Source organism: Dermacentor variabilis, chromosome 5, assembly GCF_050947875.1.
Source record: "Dermacentor variabilis isolate Ectoservices chromosome 5, ASM5094787v1, whole genome shotgun sequence".
NCBI lineage: Eukaryota > Metazoa > Arthropoda > Arachnida > Ixodida > Ixodidae > Dermacentor > Dermacentor variabilis.
The window spans coordinates 3462002-3483822 of NC_134572.1; the positions used below are offsets into that span (position 1 = coordinate 3462002).

The following is a 21821-nucleotide window of genomic DNA, read 5'->3' on the forward strand; positions in this document are numbered from 1 at the left end:
TTCCATTTTAGAATTGTGCACTAGAAAATCTTTCTCTAGAGTAATTTTCGCTTTGTTAGCGCGAAATAACATCACCTTAGTTTTTTGCGAATTAATAGTCAAACCGTTGTCAAATGATCATGTGTATACTTTCTTCAAAACTGTATTAGCTCTTGTAATCAATTCGGCAGAGCGGTTAGATGAAAAGAATAACGTAGTGTCATTAGCATAGATTACGTAACACGTATCAACAACAATGTTTACTAAATTGTTAATAAAGATATTAAAGAAGAAGGGCCCTAAAATACTTCCCTGGGGTACACCTACCTTGACCGACCGAATTTCAGATTTAAAGCTATTGACTTGTACAAACTGCTGTCTATGACCAAGATACGACGTAATCAAGACAAGTCCAATGCCGCGTATACCATAGTGGTTTAACTTAATAAGCAAGACGTCGTAATTTATAGAATCGAAGGCTTTTGAAAACTCGACAAATTCTCCCAATATTAGCAAACGTTCCTTAAAATTATTTAGAATTAGTTCTTTCTGTTCAAGCAAAGCTAGCTGTGTTGACATACTTTTCCTGAAAGCGTACTGATGCTTAATTATCAAGTTGTGCATGTCCAGAAAGTCTGGTATTCTGCAACAAATAATTTTTTCCGAACACTTTGAAAAGATAGGGAGAATAGACACGGGTCTATAATTAGAAAGCGCAATTGGTCCGCTTTCTTGAACAGCGCAACTACTTTTACCATCTGCATTTTATACGGGAACACGCCGGTAGAAAGGCAGATATCATAAATATGGGCTAGTACTGGAGCGATTATGTCTATTACAAATCTCACTGGTTTGATAGTATTGTTATCAGCATCGCAGGAGTTGCTATTATTTAGTGCGGAGAACAGTAAAATTACTTCTGAAGTGTTTGTAGGATGAAAAAGAATTGAATGCACACAGTTCGTTGTAATGAAACGGCATGCGTTGTCATTCACATTACATTTAGGTAGATTAGTGAAATAATTATTAAAACAGTCGGCCAACTTCGCGTCAGGTATATCCGCTACATCAGAAATTATACGCAACCCTGCCGCTGAATTGGGCACTCTATTCAGCAAAGACTTAAGACAATGTCATATCTTATTGCTATCATAGCTGCATGATACGAAGGATTGCTTATAAAATGAGGTTTTGCGAAATCCATTGCGAAATTATTGAAACACTAAAAACGTCATTTACGGAAAGCCACAAATCACGTAAAATTACTTGCCTACACATCACTTGTACGACCGAAACTAGAATACGCCTCAGCAGTCTGGAATCCGCATCAAGCATATCACATCGACGCTCTTGAAGCGGTGCAAAACCGCGCCGCTCGATTCATCCATTCGTCATACTCATATGACGTAAGCGTCACGTCACTGAAATCACTATCTGGGCTTCCGGACCTCGTTTTACGTCGGCGCATCGCTTCCCTCTGTCTTTACCACAAATTCTTTTACAGTCCTATCCGTCATCAAGCACCATATATCACGCCCGCAGCGCGCATATCATACCGGACGAGCCACTCGCTGCAAGTTTCACGACCACGCTCACGAACATCAACATTTTTAGCCTCGTTTTTTCTTCGCATGGCGGCAGACTGGAACGGCCTCCCCGCTGCCATTGTCGACATAATCTGCCCATCCATATTTTTACAACATGTTACTGCCCATCTCCAACTACATTTAGTAAAGCAATGAAGGGGGCTAGTTGGTGAACGTTCATGGTTATATTGCGCTCAGTTTTACAAACACGATGTTAAGGAAGGACAGGACGTGGACGGACGAAGCGCAAACTACCAACTGTTTGATACTGTTAAAGAACGCGCTTATATACAAGGAGATATGGTGGGAGGGGGGGGGTACATATAAAAAGATATGACAAGGTGACGACATGTGATTATAGTTTGGGTCAGGCATACATCCTTCACATGCACCCGTTCGCCCTGGCAAACTCGACCTCAGCTTTGATAAGCGCGATGGACGGAGTGCTTACGCACGTCTCTTTTTCTTTAGCTATCGCAAGCGCCTCCCATATTTCTCGCTCCGTTTTTGTTTTTGATGTTCCGATGACTGTGGTGCTTTCTATTAGCGGGGAGCATTTGCACTGTTTGCAATGTGCGGCCAAATTGCTAGGTGCTGTCAGAAGCTGGCACGTGTATTTGTGCTCCCGTAACCTATCGTTTAGACAACGTCCAGTTTGCCCAATGTATACTTTCCCGCAATCTAGTGGGATTTGGTAAACAACTGAAGTAGCGCATTCCACGTACTTTTTCGCGTGCTTAGTCTGACAGACCGTAGCACTAGGGTTGGCCTCTTTGGATCCTGCGTTCACCTTCTTGCACATGCCTTTTAGTTTTTGCGGGGCGGAGAACAGAACTTGAACGTCATGGCGTTGGGCTGTCTTTTTTATCCGATGTGACAAGCCATGGATGTGAGGCAACACCACTCGTTTTTTCAATTTTTTCTTCTGTGTTTTCTGCCTTTTCCTGTTGGCTCTGATTTCGGGCAACAAGTTTTCACAGATTTGCACCACCATGCTGTTCCGGTACCCACTGTTTCTTAAGCGGCTTACTTGCAGATCGATGCTCTCCCTCACAGCATGGTGGCATGATTTTTCAATTGCTTGACTGATGCAAGCCTTGGCGATGCCTCTTTTAATGATTTTAGAATGGCAAGAGTCGTACCTCAGGATTTCTTTTTCTCCTCTAGTTTTGTAGCACCAGCACATGTGGGAGCCTCTGATCCTAATGTTTATATCAAGGTACTGCAATCGACCTTCGGTAGGAGTCTCGTACGTGAACTCTAAACCTTCATGTGCTTTTTTGAACATGCTGATGACAGTTTCTACGCTACATGGATCGGTTTGGTTTTCTTTCATGCACACCAAATAATCTTCAACATATCTGAAACAGGTAGTTATGTTCGTTTCTCCAAACAAGGCGGCAAGTTTCCTGTCTCCCACACTCAAAAATAAGTCGGATAGCACGGGAGCTATACAAGAACCAATGGCGATGCCATCCTTCTGCTCATACACACTGTCACCATATTCGATAAACGCACCATGTAGATACAGTTTTAACAAGTTCACAAAACTAGAAATACTGCACTTGCACACGTCCTGAAATTTGGTGTAGCCCAACGTGTCGATGGCTTCTTCTACTGCTTGTACCACCGCTTGCCTCGGCACACTGTAGAACAGGTCCTTCACGTCGATTGAAAAACAAGATGTCGGCGGGCTACTCTTTAGTGTTGCAATAACTTCGTCAGAGTTGCGGATCAAGAACGGGTCGTCGAAAGGTAAAGAGTTCAAGCAGGCCTGAAGGTAGTCCGCGATGCATCTTTGCCATGTTCCGCGATCTTCAATAATCGTCCTAAAAGGGATTCCCTCTTTGTGGGTTTTTACCGTGAAAAATGGCTTCAGAGTGAGTTCTTTGCTCTCTTTCACGCGCTTTGCCAATCTTGTCAAGCCCATGCTTTCACATGTTCTGCCTGCTTCATTTTTCAGTTTTGCAATTGCTTTGTACGTAATGTTGCTTATTGCGAAATTCTTACGGATCGCTTCTTGGGCGGATTTTTCGTATTCAGGAGCGTTCATCACGACAAACACGCCTGTTTTGTCCGAAAGGAGCAGTTTTAGATTTTCTTTCTTGAGGTACCTAGTCACTCTGCTTGTTCCTGCAGGTTTGGGTTTTTCTACTAGGCTCTTTTTTGACACTCCCGTCAAAACTTCTTGGATGCAAGTTACTTTTTCTGGCTCAGGGGTTCTTTCCGCGACTGAGCGTACCATGGCCAGGAACTGTACTGCCGTTACTGGAGGTTCAATTGCGTATTTTGGTCCCTTATTTAGGGTCTGTTGCACATAATCTGGGATCTTTCTACCGGATAGGTTGACAGCACCGCTTCCTTGAGTTTTACGCTTTTCTCTTCTAGGGAGGCTCTTGAATGAGCCTTTCCACAAGCTTTCGGCATGCAACTCTGCCAAGTTGTAGAAATACCTGATCATTGCTGTTGAAGCCGCCGGGTCCATTGTTTCCGCGCATATCGCCGCAATGTGGTCTCGAAAGAGGCGAATCTGTCGCCACGTTTCCGCTCGAAGTATCTTGCAGAGGCGTCTTGCCGTTCTTTCGGTAGGGGCGACGTTTCCGAGTAGACCAGCCAACACAGGTGAAGACAGGCCGGAAGACAGCGTAAAACTCAAGGAAGCGGTGCTGTCAACCTATCCGGTAGAAAGATCCCAGATTATGTGCAACAGACCCTAAATAAGGGACCAAAATACGGAATTGAACCTCCAGTAACGGCAGTACAGTTCCTGGCCATGGTACGCTCAGTCGCGGAAAGAACCCCTGAGCCAGAAAAAGTAACTTGCATTCAAGAAGTTTTGACGGGAGTGTCAAAAAAGAGCCTAGTAGAAAAACCCAAACCTGCAGGAACAAGCAGAGTGACTAGGTACCTCAAGAAAGAAAATCTAAAACTGCTCCTTTCGGACAAAACAGGCGTGTTTGTCGTGATGAACGCTCCTGAATACGAAAAATCCGCCCAAGAAGCGATCCGTAAGAATTTCGCAATAAGCAACATTACGTACAAAGCAATTGCAAAACTGAAAAATGAAGCAGGCAGAACATGTGAAAGCATGGGCTTGACAAGATTGGCAAAGCGCGTGAAAGAGAGCAAAGAACTCACTCTGAAGCCATTTTTCACGGTAAAAACCCACAAAGAGGGAATCCCTTTTAGGACGATTATTGAAGATCGCGGAACATGGCAAAGATGCATCGCGGACTACCTTCAGGCCTGCTTGAACTCTTTACCTTTCGACGACCCGTTCTTGATCCGCAACTCTGACGAAGTTATTGCAACACTAAAGAGTAGCCCGCCGACATCTTGTTTTTCAATCGACGTGAAGGACCTGTTCTACAGTGTGCCGAGGCAAGCGGTGGTACAAGCAGTAGAAGAAGCCATCGACACGTTGGGCTACACCAAATTTCAGGACGTGTGCAAGTGCAGTATTTCTAGTTTTGTGAACTTGTTAAAACTGTATCTACATGGTGCGTTTATCGAATATGGTGACAGTGTGTATGAGCAGAAGGATGGCATCGCCATTGGTTCTTGTATAGCTCCCGTGCTATCCGACTTATTTTTGAGTGTGGGAGACAGGAAACTTGCCGCCTTGTTTGGAGAAACGAACATAACTACCTGTTTCAGATATGTTGAAGATTATTTGGTGTGCATGAAAGAAAACCAAACCGATCCATGTAGCGTAGAAACTGTCATCAGCATGTTCAAAAAAGCACATGAAGGTTTAGAGTTCACGTACGAGACTCCTACCGAAGGTCGATTGCAGTACCTTGATATAAACATTAGGATCAGAGGCTCCCACATGTGCTGGTGCTACAAAACTAGAGGAGAAAAAGAAATCCTGAGGTACGACTCTTGCCATTCTAAAATCATTAAAAGAGGCATCGCCAAGGCTTGCATCAGTCAAGCAATTGAAAAATCATGCCACCATGCTGTGAGGGAGAGCATCGATCTGCAAGTAAGCCGCTTAAGAAACAGTGGGTACCCGAACAGCATGGTGGTGCAAATCTGTGAAAACTTGTTGCCCGAAATCAGAGCCAACAGGAAAAGGCAGAAAACACAGAAGAAAAAATTGAAAAAAACGAGTGGTGTTGCCTCACATCCATGGCTTGTCACATCGGATAAAAAAGACAGCCCAACGCCATGACGTTCAAGTTCTGTTCTCCGCCCCGCAAAAACTAAAAGGCATGTGCAAGAAGGTGAACGCAGGATCCAAAGAGGCCAACCCTAGTGCTACGGTCTGTCGGACTAAGCACGCGAAAAAGTACGTGGAATGCGCTACTTCAGTTGTTTACCAAATCCCACTAGATTGCGGGAAAGTATACATTGGGCAAACTGGACGTTGTCTAAACGATAGGTTACGGGAGCACAAATACACGTGCCAGCTTCTGACAGCACCTAGCAATTTGGCCGCACATTGCAAACAGTGCAAATGCTCCCCGCTAATAGAAAGCACCACAGTCATCGGAACATCAAAAACAAAAACGGAGCGAGAAATATGGGAGGCGCTTGCGATAGCTAAAGAAAAAGAGACGTGCGTAAGCACTCCGTCCATCGCGCTTATCAAAGCTGAGGTCGAGTTTGCCAGGGCGAACGGGTGCATGTGAAGGATGTATGCCTGACCCAAACTATAATCACATGTCGTCACCTTGTCATATCTTTTTATATGTACCCCCCCCTCCCACCATATCTCCTTGTATATAAGCGCGTTCTTTAACAGTATCAAACAGTTGGTAGTTTGCGCTTCGTCCGTCCACGTCCTGTCCTTCCTTAACATCGTGTTTGTAAAACTGAGCGCAATATAACCATGAAATCCAACTACATTGTACATGATTTTTCCTTATATGTGTGGTTTGTATTTACATACGTGTATGTTGGTCTACATATATAGGCTTTGATACGTGTAAATACATGTGTGAATATACTTGATTATGTATACTATGTATGTGTATATATATGCGTGCTTGAACTTGAACTTTACTTGAACTAGTGTTAATTCGAATCTTGTACCCACCCCTTATGTAATACCCCTGCAATCGGGGGTCTTTAAGGAAAATAAACTGAACTGAACTGAACACTCTTAAATCATCAGAATCCCGAGATGTGAGAAATTTATTGAATAACCTTGACATTTCTTTTATCTTTTTAAATAATTGAATAATTACCCAGGGCTTACGTATCTTTGATGGAGCGGTTACATTAGGACAGGAAGGAAAATGTTTATCATAATAAGAGATTAACGCTTCCAGAAAAGCACCGTAAGCGCGATCAGCACCTGTAGCAGTAATAACAATGTCCCAGACTACGTGACGTAAGTCATCGCGAAAACGCACTAGCAGTTCTTCAGTTATAATTTGCGAGAAGCAAACTCGTTCTGTTAATCTTTTATCTTTCCGTTTGACAATGAGGAACACCGGCATGCGATCACTCAAGCTGTATGAAATAGTACTACATTTAACACTGTTTGATCCGTAGTTAGTAATAAACAAGTCAAGGCATGTGGGCGTATCGCAAGTAATTCTGGTAGGAGTATTGATAACATTGGAACACCCATACGTTTTTAAAAGCAATTCAAGATCATGTGTGATATTGCAGTCAACCAGAATGTTCATATTGAAATCGCCACCACAAATCAGTTGATACTGTAATTCAACAATGTATTTTAAGAATTTCTCGAAAAAGAGACAAAACCCTTGGAGATAGCCTCGCGATGGTCTGTAGACAACAGAATGAAGAGTGCGCGCACCTAACACAGACAATACCTCGTAGTCGTCGTTAACACAAGAAAATTCTTGAACACAGTTGACATTAAATGAATCGCACACAATTAGGCTAACCCCGCCACCACGCAAATTCATTCTGGATGGTGTAAAGCACTCGTACTTTGGCAGACACCAGGGGATCGTGCAATCACTGTACCACGTTTCAGAAAGCATTATGAAATCAACACGAAAGTTTAGGCTGCTGAAAAAAATGTCAAGTTAACCCTTTTTATTTTTCACTAACTGGCAGTTGATACGTATGCAATTAATCGATGCACCGTCTTGTGAGCTTACATTATCATGAAGATCCGACGAGAACATTTTGTTCGACTGTGCCAACATCATCATTTTAACTACAACTTACTTTCGCTCCTGAGCTCAAAAAGCAATCTCATTTAGACCTGCAGGCGACTTTATTAAGTGTGCGCGATCGCCCTCACTCTTTCTTATAAACACATTTGTAGCGCGTGCCTTGCAAAGCGGAAATTATTTACACGCGCCCATTCTTTCGCAGCTTTTAGGAACATTCGATACTGCGCAGTCAGGTTTTCCGCAATAAACATTCCATGCTGAGCAACTGACAAAACCCTCTTTTTGTTCAGCCATTGTTCCCTTGTTGACTGGTTCGAAAAGCGTATGACAATGACGGGAAGCCTTTCGCCTCTGGTCTGAAACCGGCGAATCGAGGTAACAGTTTGTTCAGTCAAAGGGGCAAGTTGCAGTTTTGATGAAATGACATTTTATTTATTTATTTATTTATTTATTTATTTATTTATTTATTTCGGATACTTTCCTGGCCCGAAGGCATTACAGAAAGGAGTGGTAAGTGAGAGAAAAAAAAGTACATAATTATACAATAATAAGTATTACAAAACGGCAGAAAATACAGCAGTCTTGAAATTGCCAACGTCAGAAATGGCAGCGATGGAGGGAGGAAGGTCGTTCCAGTCGGCGCTGGTTTTAGGAATAAAAGAACCATGACACATCTTTGTTCTAAAATATGGAACACCAGCTTTAAACATGTGATCGAAACGGGATGAAATGTATGAAGGTCGGGTAATAAGATGATCCTTTAATAGTGGGTTGTGGTGATACAGCCTGCGGAAAAGACACAGTCTAAAACATTTACGGCGCAATGAAAGCTCCGGTAATGTAAGTGTGATTTTCATGGAAGTAATGCTGGCGTAACGGGAATAGTTAGATAAGATGAAACGTGCTGCGCGATTCTGGATGGATTCTAGAGTGTTTATCAGTTTGATTTGATGGGGATCCCATACGGTGGATGCATATTCTAGCTTTGGTCGCACTAATGTTTTGTAGAGGGTAAGCTTTATCGGCATAGACGCAGCAGAGAAATTTCGACGCAAGTATCCAAGAACCCGGTTAGCGTTATTAGTGACGTGTTTGATGTGCGCATGCCATGATAAGTTATGTGAAATATGGACACCTAGGTATTTGTACGAGTTGACGGATTCAAGAGAAGTATCGTGAAGTAAGTAAACACGCGTATTGTCAGTGTTAGTGCGGCTTGATACATGCATTGTTTTACATTTATTAACGTTTAGTCGCATGAGCCATTTATCGCACTAGTTGGATATGCTTCTAAGATCGTCTTGAAGCTTATCAGAATCAGTGGGGTTAGTTATTTTGCGATAAATGACGCAGTCATCTGCGAAAAGCCTGATAGATGAATGGGAAATGCATTTAGGAAGGTCGTTTATGTAAATCAGGAAAAGCAGGGGTCCCAGTACCGATCCCTGTGGTACACCCGATGTTACGGAAGTGCGAGAGGATGAACATTCATTAGCTGAAACGTACTGAGTTCGATTAGACAGAAAGCTTTTAATCCAGTTTAGTACATTAGGGTCAATGTTAAGCATGCTAAGTTTAAGAATGAGAAGATCATGTGAAACAGTGTCGAAAGCTTTTGCAAAGTCCAAAAACACGCAGTCTACATCGAAGCCCATATCAGTATGGGTAAATAGGTCGTTAGTAAAACATATGAGTTGCGTTTCACATGAAAATGTTTTCCTGAAACCGTGTTGTTCAGTCGAAAAGAAGAAATTAGACTCAAGGAAATCAATGAGATGAGAATGTATAATATGCTCCAATATTTTGGAGCATGGTATACTTGTCAGTGATATAGGACGACAGTTATCGGGGGAATGAGTGTTACCTGATTTAGGGACCGGAACAACCTTGCCAACCTTCCAATCGCTTGGAAGAACTGAGGAACCTAGAGACTGGGAAAAGAGCATCGAAAGCATAATGGAAGAATATGGTTCAGTAATTTTAAGCATTTTACAGTTAATTGAGTCTTCACCTGATGAAGAAGATATTTTCAGGTTTTCAATCAACTTTTGTATGCCGACCCAATCTATATAAATGGAGTTCATTGGTAAATAGGAGCATTTAGTTACCGACGGTAGAATGGCAGGAGCACACTTGTGAAAGACGGAAGCAAATACATCATTCAAAACGGAACAGCACTGGTTCGGAGGGATCGCGACATTGTCAGAACGGGCTAGTTGGATTGTTTTGCTTTCTTTGCCACCAACAATATTCCAGAATTTACGTGGATTAGACTGTAAAAGTGATGGGAGGGTGTTATCAAAAAAGTCTTTTTTGCATTTGTGATAGCAATAGTATATTCTGCGTGAATGCAATGATATGCTGCCCAGCGTTCGGGAAGGTTAGTTGCTTTGGCGCGACGAAAAATACGTTTCGTTTTGTTGCGCAGACGGCGCAGAATTCCAGTAAACCATGGCGAGGAAGGACTGGAAACAATCTTTCTTGTAGGCACATAGCGATCCATTAGTGTTAGCAGTTTGTTCTTGTACAATGACCAGTTCTCTTCAACGGTACGTTCAAAAAAGTTGACTGTGTAGTCAGTAATGAATGATTCTAGTTCATTTAAAATGGATGTGGTATCGGCGGCATTGTAATCACATATAGTTTTAACGGTTTTCTTCGAGCGAGCTTTCTTCTTAAGTGTTAAGTGGAGAAGCGAGTGGTCACTTATTCCTTTAAGGTATGTTGGAGGAGAAACCAAATCTGGAGCTGTTGTAAAAAAGAGGTCTAAAGTATTAGACGAAGTGCTGGTAGTGCGTGTGGGTTCATGAATCAGCTGAGTTAGATTAAAATCAGCGCAGATGTCTAAAAAATGGGTGCACTCGGAGGATGACTGCTTAAGGGAGGGAACACCCTTTTGCCACACTATGTTTGGAAAATTGAAATCACCTAGTAAGAATAAATGTGATTTTGGGTATCGAACAACTAATTTGTTAACGACATCATGAAGGTCAGTGCAGAAATTGGTAGTGGAGGATGGGGACCTATAACACGCGCAAAAGATGAGGTCGCCAGTGGGAAAAGCAACACGAGTGCAAACTATTTCTAATGGTGAGTCAATGGAGATAGTGAAGGAATGGATAGCAGAGCTCACGGCAATCAGTACACCTCCGCCCGTGCGGAAATCGCGATCGTACCTGTAAAAGTTATACGTTTTTTGACAGTCTAGTATTTCACTATCTTTATTTTTTGCTGAAAGCCATGTTTCGGTGAGCACAACTATATCAGCTGAGCATGCGTCGATATGTGATGACAGTGATGTGCGTTTGTTGGCGATACTTCGGACATTTGTAAAAAGAAGTGATAAGGAGTTTGCTTGCTTTGGAACACGAGATAGCTATGCTGCACCCAAATGTGAAGATTGTGGACCCGATGGTTTGTTGTTTGTTGGGGTAATCGCGCTCCTAGCTGGTCCGATCTCGCATACTTCATCTGTAGCTGCGCAATAAACGTAACATTTTTTACCTATGATTAGTTTTTTATGTCGCAAAGAAAAAGACTGGCCGCTGGCCTTGCCAAAGTCATTTAGTGCTTTCCGCGATTGGCGAGTGGCTTTGCAAAAGTCTTCGCCGAGTGAAATACCATCGGCTTTAAACTTCGCTTTTTGCGAGAGTATATGGTCTCTCATCTTGGAAGACACAAACTTAGCTATAACAGGCCGTGTCTTGCCGACAACGTATGTGCCTAGCCTATGAGCCCTATGGATTTCGGCTTCCGAGGGAGTCATGTTGAGACAATTTCTAAGAAAGTGATGGATCTGGACTTCTGATTGAGCCCACGTTTCTGATACTTTGTCTGAGATCCCATAGAAGATCAAGTTGTCGCGTCTTGAATGGTCCTCCAGAACGTCTAGTCTTGACGCGAGCACAGCGCTTTCATTTGAAACTGCTTCATGGACTGCGGTAGTAATATCACTTCCTGAAGGCATATTTTCAAAAGACTCAACCGCAGCTTCCACGGCAGTCACTCTATTGGAAAGGTCTGAAACGGTCTCAGTGAGGTTTTCTTGGTTAGCCTTTAGTTCAGCTATGGCATTCATCATCTCGGCATGTCGCGTGACAAATTTTAACGACAAAGCAGCTATGGCGGCCATAACTTCATTGTGCTTATGTTGAGCTTCAGTATGGGGACCAGGGTTTAATTCTACATCCCCGGAAAGTAAGAGCAACATAGCAACAGAGACACAATCACTCAGAGTGGCAGCCAGCACTTGTGGGCAAGGGAAGAGCAGCAAACCGACATTGTTTGTACGTTTACAAAAAAGCGATTCGGACTGACTAACCTGCACAAGAAAGCAGAAAGGAGAGCTTAGCAGCGACCGCATGGTAGCTGCTCTCCCGTGCCCACTGGAAGCGCCTTGCTGATGCCAGTTGCTTAAATCTGAGCGCTGCAGTGCTGCCGCTGGCGGCAGTGTCCGTGTCCCACTTGATACCGGCGTGAAGATGATGTCTTCCATGCTCAGATAATCAAGGCTGTTGTCAGCTGCTTGTGGCGGTGGATCCAGCAGGAAATTCGATAGAGATGTGGACGTAGCACACGTGCTAGACGGTGACAACAATGAGCCGAAAACAGCAATCTGCACAAGAAAGCAGAAAGGAGAGCTTAGCAGCGACCGCATGGTAGCTGCTCTCCCGTGCCCACTCATTCATTTTATCTATAAGACACTCGTTGTCTTAACACCGTGAACCTCATTATGTAGTTTTCTGCTGTGGTACTCAAGTTCATTTACCGAGGAGCGCACCGAAAGCAATTCGGCGCTCATGTTTCGCTCGTCTAGTTTACAAACGTTGTTCTTGAGCGCATGTAGTTCTTTGTCATGCTTCGCAAAGGTCTCAAGAATTTTGTCATATTTGATTGATAACAGACTCACCGATTCCTCAATATCGTGTACCGATTGCTTGAGGGGCAGTAATTCATGAAGTTTCCTGCTTATCTCGACCAGCATCGTGGCTATTTTGCCATCAGTTTCCTTCCGCTCAGACGAGCTCCGTCCTGCTTTGCCCCTACGCCATGACGAGCATCGCCAAGACTTCCTATAGTCTTCCCCTTTAGATCGGTACGTGCTCTCAGAAACTCCGGAGCATGCAGTTCCAGTATGATAATAGGCTGAACACTCAGAGCATCCCATAAATTGGTCATCGTCCTTAAAGACATAGAGACACTTGCCACACTCCGTGTCACTTGAATGACCCATGACGACGGATAGCAATGAGTGATTATATAAATGCAAGAAATTAAGGCACAAGTTTCAATCACCGAGATTGTTCAATGGCAGCAGCAGCAACAACAACAACAACAACAAGAAACGTACGACCGAACGCGTACACAATTAACAGAAAAAGACCATGTGCAAGAAGTACAAACCTGTAAAAGGTTGCAGAACCACGCTAGATGGCCTTATGTAGTCCGCTGCCGCTGCTGCCAAATGACCAGGAAACCACAGCGCAACGCATATAAGTAGCAGTAAAAAGAGACCGTTGTGGACGTGTCTGCAGGATGCACGTGATTCACGGTAAAGGATAAGTCAGGCACCAGGTAGATGAAACAGTCTTTAGGCACGAGGAGTAGCAGATTATTGTGCGCATGCTCCTTCCATCCAAGTGGTCCGGCAATCCTGTCTTCAGATAGAAAAGATGTCCCCATGCCGGTAGGCGTGCAGCAGAGAAAAAAAATGGCAGTGGCTTAGCTCGGCTATGCCAGGATATACGTAGCGAAAGCAAAGCATGGTCAGCCTCAACTGTGGTTGCGGCGCACGCGAGCTCGCCTTTTCAATCCCCCGACATGTTATCAGGCATGCGACGCAGCTGGCGAAGCGAGCGGAGCCGAGCGCAACGACGAGGAACGCGGTGTGATGAGGAACGCGATGTAGGAACGCGGTGTGACGTCACGTGCCTCCTCGGAACGCGGCCACGGCGAAGTCGCAAGTGCGCGGCCACTAAAGCTTTCGTGTTAAAATCTTTAAAAGGTTGCAGAGCCACATTAGATGGCCGTCTGTATTCCGCTGCCGCTGCTGCCAAATGTACACCCGGCCACAAAATATTACGGACCATGAAATCTGAGAAAATGCTGATTATCTCCGCAACCGCACAACGCAGACTAGTACTTGCATTTCGGGCCTCGACTAGAATATGTTAACAACATTGTCGTATACAGTTTTACTGGCTACTACTACAAGCTTCCCGGAAATTGAACGTTTTCTGAGAACTCGTGGTCCGTAAACTTTCGTGGCTGGGTGTACCTATGTGCCGCTTTTCAATGAACGCATGTAACGCCAACGCTTAAGCGAGCTGCGCCATGAACGCACTGGGTATGTGCCGCTTTTAATGAACGCCTTTAACGCGAATGCTTTGGGGAGCTGCGCCATCAACGCATTAGGTATGTGCCAATTTTCAATGAATGCCTTTAACCCCAACGCTTTAGCGAATTGCGCCATAAATGCACTAGGTATAAGCCACTTTTCAATGAACATCTTGCTAACTTGGATGACTGACTATGTGCCACCAAGTCTGCGGCGAGCGAGGGAACCATTCTCAGCGTTCGCAGGCACCGGCTCGCCACACTTGTCTCAGAGGCCACGCACGCATTTCGCGGCAGTGCCGCTAGATGGCGCAGCGTGTCCAGAAGAATTGGTGGAGCCGCAACATTCATATTGGGACGGATTACCAAGCAAGTTGTTTCGGCTGCATGCATGGGCTGCATAGGTGAGCTGCATACATTATGAAGTCATTTTTTTTTTCATACGGCACCACATTACGCCGACACAAGCGCCACCACGGTATCCGCATCTCCCATGCACTTGCCGCAACCGTTGCTGCAGCCGCACCGGCACCTTAAACGCCACAGAAGCGCAGGCCACATGCGCAGGCGCCATCGCCACATCCTTTCTCCCTCCCGTTACCCATCTCCATTGCTGCATCGCTGTCGCCAATCTTCCCCCTCTCCCCTACCCGTCTCCATTGCTGCGAGCCGTCACCACACGCTTCCCCTCTCCTCTACCCGCCTCTATTTCTGCCCCTGAAACAGACATAAGACACCCAGGGTGCCTGCCTTGGTAACGCATGAGGATGATGCATACGGGGGCTCGGCGTGAAGAGCTTCGCTGCAAAGAAGCGCTTGGAGCCCGGTTTCTACATGGCGCGTTTCTCAGGTGTCATCCATCTCGAAGGCTACGTGCAGGCTTCGCGGTGGCGGCGTTAGACGGAGCCATGTGTTCCTAGGAAAGCGCGAAAGAGTAGCCCCGCTGCACTAGACACCTCACCTCATGCATACCTCGTTTTGACGGGGGCAGTACCTTGTGTCGCTAGATTGATTCAATGCTAACGCATTATCGTCGACAGTAATCCGGAGATGTTTTAGAGGAACTTCAGTTTGGCCTAGTTGGCGTCTACTGCATATGATACTGAGCGCAAGTACCGCTTTCCCCGTCTTTATTTGCGGTCAATATGATATGCATCCTGAGACGTGTTCTGCCGCATATGTTTTTTTTTTTAGCATGGTGCTGCCTCATGTTCCACCACATGCTGCGCGCCCGTCGCATGACTGACCGGCCCGTAGTTTGGTCCGTCACGTGTATCCACCTTTACTATTTCTCACCCACGCGGTCTGCGAACTGACGCAGCCAACACAGAAATGAAAATGCAGTCACATAACACCGCGGGCTCACAAACAAAAAAAAAGCAATCTGGCCCATGTCGCGGAACTACTTTTAGAAAGTCACGTAGACCCATTTCTTTGCCACATCGTGCCGAACCGCTGTTATTGCCGCCAAAGGAAGCGCCGTTTGAAGGCCAGGATCGAAATGTTTATTGCCGTAATTGTACAACCGTATAGAACCGCTCAATCCCCCGCCCCCTCCTACGTAACCCTCCAAAATAGCCTGAAGGGGGTGCTTCTGAGGTTCTCGCTGGTCAGCATCGTTTCTTTTTTTAAATTGAAAATCAACTGAATTTCTTAAGAAGGAGCATTTGAGCGCCGTGGATGAAGCACAACGAGAAATATCTCGCGCTTGTACGAACTGCTTTGCGTAGAAAACACCCACTTTAAAAGAGAACGTAAACCATGAAAGCTGTTTCCCACGACAGTCACTGAATATTTGACGTCTACTCAATAGCTAAGTGCATGCTCGGCGTATTCCCGTAATAAACGTTCATAAATGCTTTATTCCATACGCATAGCACGCAGTATCGATTATTTACCTTGGTCGATTCACACAAAGAGATCGCGGAGTGTTAGACATAGACACGACTGTTACTGGGGCACGCCTGCGTAACACAGCTGTTTGTATTTATTTTTAAGCGCTCTCAAGTGTAGCCGTAATATCTGCTTATTATCATGGTGCAGCGAACAAGCAGAAAGAGCATCAGTAGAGTTAAGTGGAAAGTGAGTGAACATAAATCACCCTCCAGTGGGCCAATTTTTGACCAGGAGGATGAGCGGCACATATGTAAAGCCCATGTCCCCAACCATACAGAAACCTTATTTAGATGAACTTGACGCCAGTGAGTCAAGTTAAAGTGAAGCTGACCCACTTCGACACGAGCACCTTTACATCTATCGTGCCAAGCATGTTGGGCCAGTCAGCGTATCCCTTCAAGCAGGTTGACCGAACTCGCTTGGTCGCTCGCTTGGCCCGACTCGCTGTATATATTTTCTCTATTTCGCCTGATTCCATAATTAAGCAAAATACAAAAAATAGTCTGACTTGCTCCAATTTAAAGCAAACAACATTACCTTGTGAACTTAAACTACGCTGGGGTCGAGACATGGAGATGGAAGAAGACAGGACGAACGCAGACTAAGAACCGGTTTATTAAAACCACGCAATGCTGCCACTTCCAACCATGCGCATGCCCAAGCCCGATCATAACCGTGTGCTCATAAAACACACCCTCGCCAAGCCCCCATCTACACCAAAAAATCAAGCTCTTTCTTGAAAAGACACTCTGACGGTTCGCTGACGCACCTATCTGGGCCATGTCTTGCTATTAAGGAAGCTTCCCACATTTCACGTGCCCTTTGGTCCTTTGCTCGCCCTAACACCTTCGTTTTCTCAAAAATCGGCTTGCATTTCTTCACACAGCTAGGCAGTGTTCCATGGCCACGTGGTTACGATCGGGCTTGGACTTGCGCATGGTTCGAAGAGGCGGCATTGTGTGATTTCAATAAATCAATTGTTAGTCTGCGTTCGTCCTGTATTCTTCTACCTCGATGTCTCGTCCCTAGCGCACATTAAGTTCAAAAAAAAAATATGGCTTAGCAACTCTTCTCCCGACGCACTCTTCTTGAGTTCATTTCCTCTACGTGGGGCTCTGTTCAATGCTCTCTTCCCTTCTAAAAACAATGCACCTTGTGCACAAGCCAGATCTCCGCTATGACGTGTAGAGCAAGACTTCTTGGATATCGCCTAAGGAAGGGTGTGCGCCCGCCAAATGTGATGTGGAATTGCCCGAGAATACTTCCTTGCAGTTTTTAGACATAAGGCTGTTCTTTGATGAGGACCACCTGTGTTGGTCATACTCGCCTCGTTTCAATAAGGCACTTCTGTCGTTCAATTCATGTCAACCAAAGCTGGTCAAGAGGGGCGTTGCGGTGTCATGCTTGAGGTCGTATCTTGCCAAGTCATGTCAACATAAGATCCAAGCTAGTTTCTCCTCACAGGTGAAACTTCTCCGTAATGCAGGTTTTCCGGAGGCCCTACTCCAGGCCATAGCTGAGTCGCTATTGAAGGCCATATGCCACCACACCACAGACACTGGGGTTGAGTTTGGAGAAAAGAGAGACGGGCGAAGGTTTGAGGTAATGCCATATGTCCATAATGTTTCGCATGGGATGAAGAGGGTGGCCGGAAAATTCGGGATTTTTTCAGCGCCCTCCAAGTTGTCGCGTTTATGCGCCCTTTCTAACGTAGGTAAAACCAAGAGGGATAGATGTGGCATAAAACACAGACGCACGTATGTACCATGTAGAACAGAGGTGGGGTACGAGTTTCCGCTTATTTGTGTAATGTTCTATGTGGAGCAAACCGGAAGGTGTATTAACAGTCGTTTAATGCAGCACTCCAACTCATTAAATGATGGCAGCGGAAAACACCTGCCAGTTCATTGTAGGTCATGTGTGAAGAAGTGAAAGCCGATTTTTGACAAAACGAAGGTGTTAAGGCGAGCAAAGGACCAAAGGGCAAGTGAAATCTTGGAAGTTACCTTTATAGCAAGACATGAACCAGACAGGTGCGTCAGCGAACCATCAGTGTACCTTTTCAAGAAAGGCTTGATTTTTTTATGTAGATAGGGGCTTGGGGAGGGAGTGTTAAGAGACAGCATAAAGAGATGGCAGAAAGTAAGGCACTGAAGCGTAAATGTGGTGGAACCCAACCGTACAGCCATCCTTTTAGCGTAGCCGAGTTCAAAGATTCTTTGAACGGCTCTTTCATGCCCAAGACAATTACCGAGTGTAACTACCTTCCCTCGTCAATCACCTGCATAGAAGGCATAATGATTTTCAAGGCTACCATTAGTGACTACATACTGATGATGTGTGGTGTTTTATGGCGCAAGGTCCAGGTTTGGCCAAAGAGCGCCATGACAAGTGGTAATGTTGACGATGTATTATTGATGGCGTGCACAATGGATTCCTCACGGAGATGTCACATGGCTGTAAAAGGGCCTAAAAGCTGTAGCTGTAAGTAGCGTAGAATATATAGTTGCTAAAATAATGACGGTGACTAGGCAGTGATGTGGGCTATGGCAATGGGCTTTCGTTAAAACATTATGCAATAAAACATAACACTGACACCAGAGTTTCAAGAAAGCCCTTGGATGCAGGGCTGTTAGTCATGTGCTAAAAATTGCCTGGCCAAGTGATTTTCGGGGTGTCGGTTTCGGCTAAAAAATTTAAGACTATTTGTAGTTTAAAAAATGGTTCGTCACTAAGAAAAAATGCAGGATGGAGAGGTATATTTTCCCGATACGCAGAAGGGAAATACTTTTTGCTCTCTGTTTTTATTGCAGGGCACTGGATAAGAACATGGAGGACAGTCAAGCTATCGCCGCACCTACTACAAGTAGGAGGATCCCTGCCAGTCAAGAGGTAGGAGTGAGTACTGTAAGTGGGTCCTATTCTTATTCGGCAAAGAAGTACTTCCTTGTACCGTGCTGTTTTGTCACTTATCCAATTCCGCAATTTCGGTTTTATAATGTGTAACTTATTCAATGTTTGTGTATCCCACTCTTCTTGCCAATTATTCCTCAATTTACGGCGCAGAAAGGGCTTTAGGTCTGTGGCAGGAATGGGGATATTTCCATCTGTGTTGCTAAAACTCACTGACGTAGCGTTTTCGTCAGCAGCTACGTTGCCTTTTATACCTTTATGGCCAGGTACCCAGTATAGTATAATCGCTTGGTTGCACATCTATGCGGAGCATAACAAGCTATACAGATCATTAAAAACCGAGTTCTTATGCTTTCGTAGGCTAATTAGGGCTCTTACTACACTTAATGAGTCTGTGAAGACAATAGCCTTAGCGATATTTGTGAGCTGTATGTGTTGAATAGCCTTAAGAATGGCGTATGCTTCCGCTGTAAAGATACTGGTGTATGGGTTTAGTGGTCCAGATGTTGAAAGTGAGGGTCCCAGAGCTGCGTAAGCAACACCAGCTGGAGACTTCGAAGCATCTGTGTAAAGTTCATCACATGAGTACTTCTCCTTGAGTTCAAGAAAATGCGAATATATGTGTGCCTCCGGGGCTCGTTTCGATATTTGTAAGAAAGAGATGTCGCATTGGATAGTCTGCCACTCCCAAGGCGGTGGAAGCCGTGTAGGAGCCATTAGGACATTGTGTAAAAGAGGCACCCCTGTTTTTTCTGATAGTGCTTCGAACCGAAGGGACAGAGGAGGCCTAGTGGCTGGGCGGTTAGGAAACAGCCTAGCAGTGGACAGGTCGCATATAGTGGAATAACAAAGATGTTTAAAATCTGAGCTAACTTTAAGGGCGTAGGAGAAAGTTAAATATGTCCTTTGGTAGTGCAATGACCATTCGTTTGATTCGACGTAGAGGCTTTGCACAGGGCCAGTCCTAAAGGCGCCTGTAGCAAGGCGGATACCTCTAAGTGGTGAATAGGATCAAGCATTTTCAGAGCACTAGGTCCGGCAGAATTATAGACTATTTTTTTAATAATACTGCAGGCCAATACTTTGGCCCAGGCAGGAGGGGCATATCACAAACAAGAAAACACAGAAAAGCGTATACAATGCAACATGAAATGAACATAATGCACTAAAAGAAGCACAAATGATAACGTCAACATCGCTAACTTGCACAAAAATGATTTTGCAATGCAGCCATGAAATCTTTAGACTGAAATACACTAATGGGAAGTGAATTCCAATCGTTCACCGTTCGAGGGAAAAAACTGTACTTGTAAGCGTTTGTTTTCGTGAAGATCGGTGCAAGCAAATACTCATGACTGTGTCGTGTTCTCCTCGTAGAAGCCCGACATATTGAAGCTGGTAACGTCATATTATTTTTTTCCAGAAAGAGTGTTATGTAGTAGTACAAGACGATTAATTTTCCTGCGTATTTCGAGTCTCTATTCTATTTTGTAACAGTATTGAGGACGGCGAATCCTTCCTGGCATATTTCCCGTAAATAAATCTCACTGCTTTTCTCTGTACTCGCTCAAGTTCTTTTGTGTCTTTCATGGTATGCGGGTCCCAGAGTTCGGAAGCATATTCTAACTTTGATCTGACTATTGCATTGTAGGCTAACATTTTAGTCCTTACAGGCGCGTTTTAAAGCTTTCTTTTTATGAACCACAATTTTTTAGCGCAGCTGAGCAAACATCCGAGATATGAGTTGACCATGTAAGCTTATTGTTGAGGGTAACGCCAAGGTATTTGTGTTTGTCGACTTCGAGGACAGTTCTATTTCCAAGTTGGTACGGAAAAATGCTAGCAGATTTTTTTCTTGTTACGCGTAAAAGTACAGTTTTTTCCGCATTGAGCTCCATTCCCCAATTGGAACACCAATCAGTGATTTCTGCAAGGCATCTTTGCAGCACAAAATGATCATCATAGGACACAATTTCCTTGGAGATAACACAATCATCCGCGTATAACCATATGGACACATTACCAGGAATAACATCAATCAAGTCATTGACAGATTAAAAATAACAATGGTCCTAGTACACTGCCCTGAGGGACTCCGGAGGTGACCTGACGTGCACTGGAAGTACAATTCCTAATATCAACAAACTGTTCTCTGTTCTTGAGATAAGCACATATCCACTGTATGATACCAAATGGGAGTCCAATTTTATCTAATTTATGTAATAACTTTGCATGGGGAACTTTATCAAAAGCTTTGCTGAAATCCAGAAAGAGCACATCTATTTGTCCAGATAAATCAAGTATGCGGGATAGCTCATGTACGGTTGTTACGAGTTGAGTTACAGTGGAGAGTCCTTTCCTGAAACCATGCTGAAAAGGTGATAGTATGCTATGATCTTTCAAAAACCCTTGTATAAAACCAGCGACAATATGTTCCAATAGCTTACAACACGAGCTAGTAATAGATATAGGACGGTAATTTGAAACAGATTGGCGGTCTCCTTTCTTGTGTACCGGCACAACACGTGCTTTACTCCAGAGTGATGGTATTGCACCTAAGTTTAAGGATAACTGGAAAAGATTAGAAATGAATTCAGATAATTGCTCAGAATATCGCCTCAAGAAAGCATTAGGAATGTTATCGGGCCCAGCTGACTTCTTAATATTTATATTTAGAAGCAATGCCAGGACACCTTCGCGACTGATTAAAATATTATCTACCGATGGGCTACTTGCACTGGAAAGTTCACACTGATCACGTTCTGTAAACAAACTTTGAAAATATACATTGAAGTATTCAGCAATGCAGTGCGCATCCTCTATTTCAATTCCGTTGACGTTAATGCTTTGTATCTGTTGTTTTCTCTGGCTTAGATGCAGCCAGGACTTTTTAGGATCGCTACAAATAAATTCTTTAAGATTCAAGCTGTAGAACTCATCTCTAGCCGAATTTACCTTTCGTAGTAAGTCTTGTTTCAGCTGCGTAATCTGCGGGGTCGTAGCTTTG

The 21821-nt window shown here is 44.3% G+C and overlaps 1 long non-coding RNA gene across 1 annotated transcript in view; it reads left to right on the forward strand.

Moving 5' to 3' along the window:
• The window catches only part of LOC142581781 (uncharacterized), a 167646-nt gene that overhangs the window by 145518 nt on the left and 307 nt on the right, over window positions 1–21821 (forward strand). Inside the window, exon 2 of the long non-coding RNA XR_012828291.1 lies at window positions 18715–18808. This is a non-coding gene — a long non-coding RNA (uncharacterized LOC142581781). The remainder of the gene's footprint in view (window positions 1–18714; window positions 18809–21821) is intronic.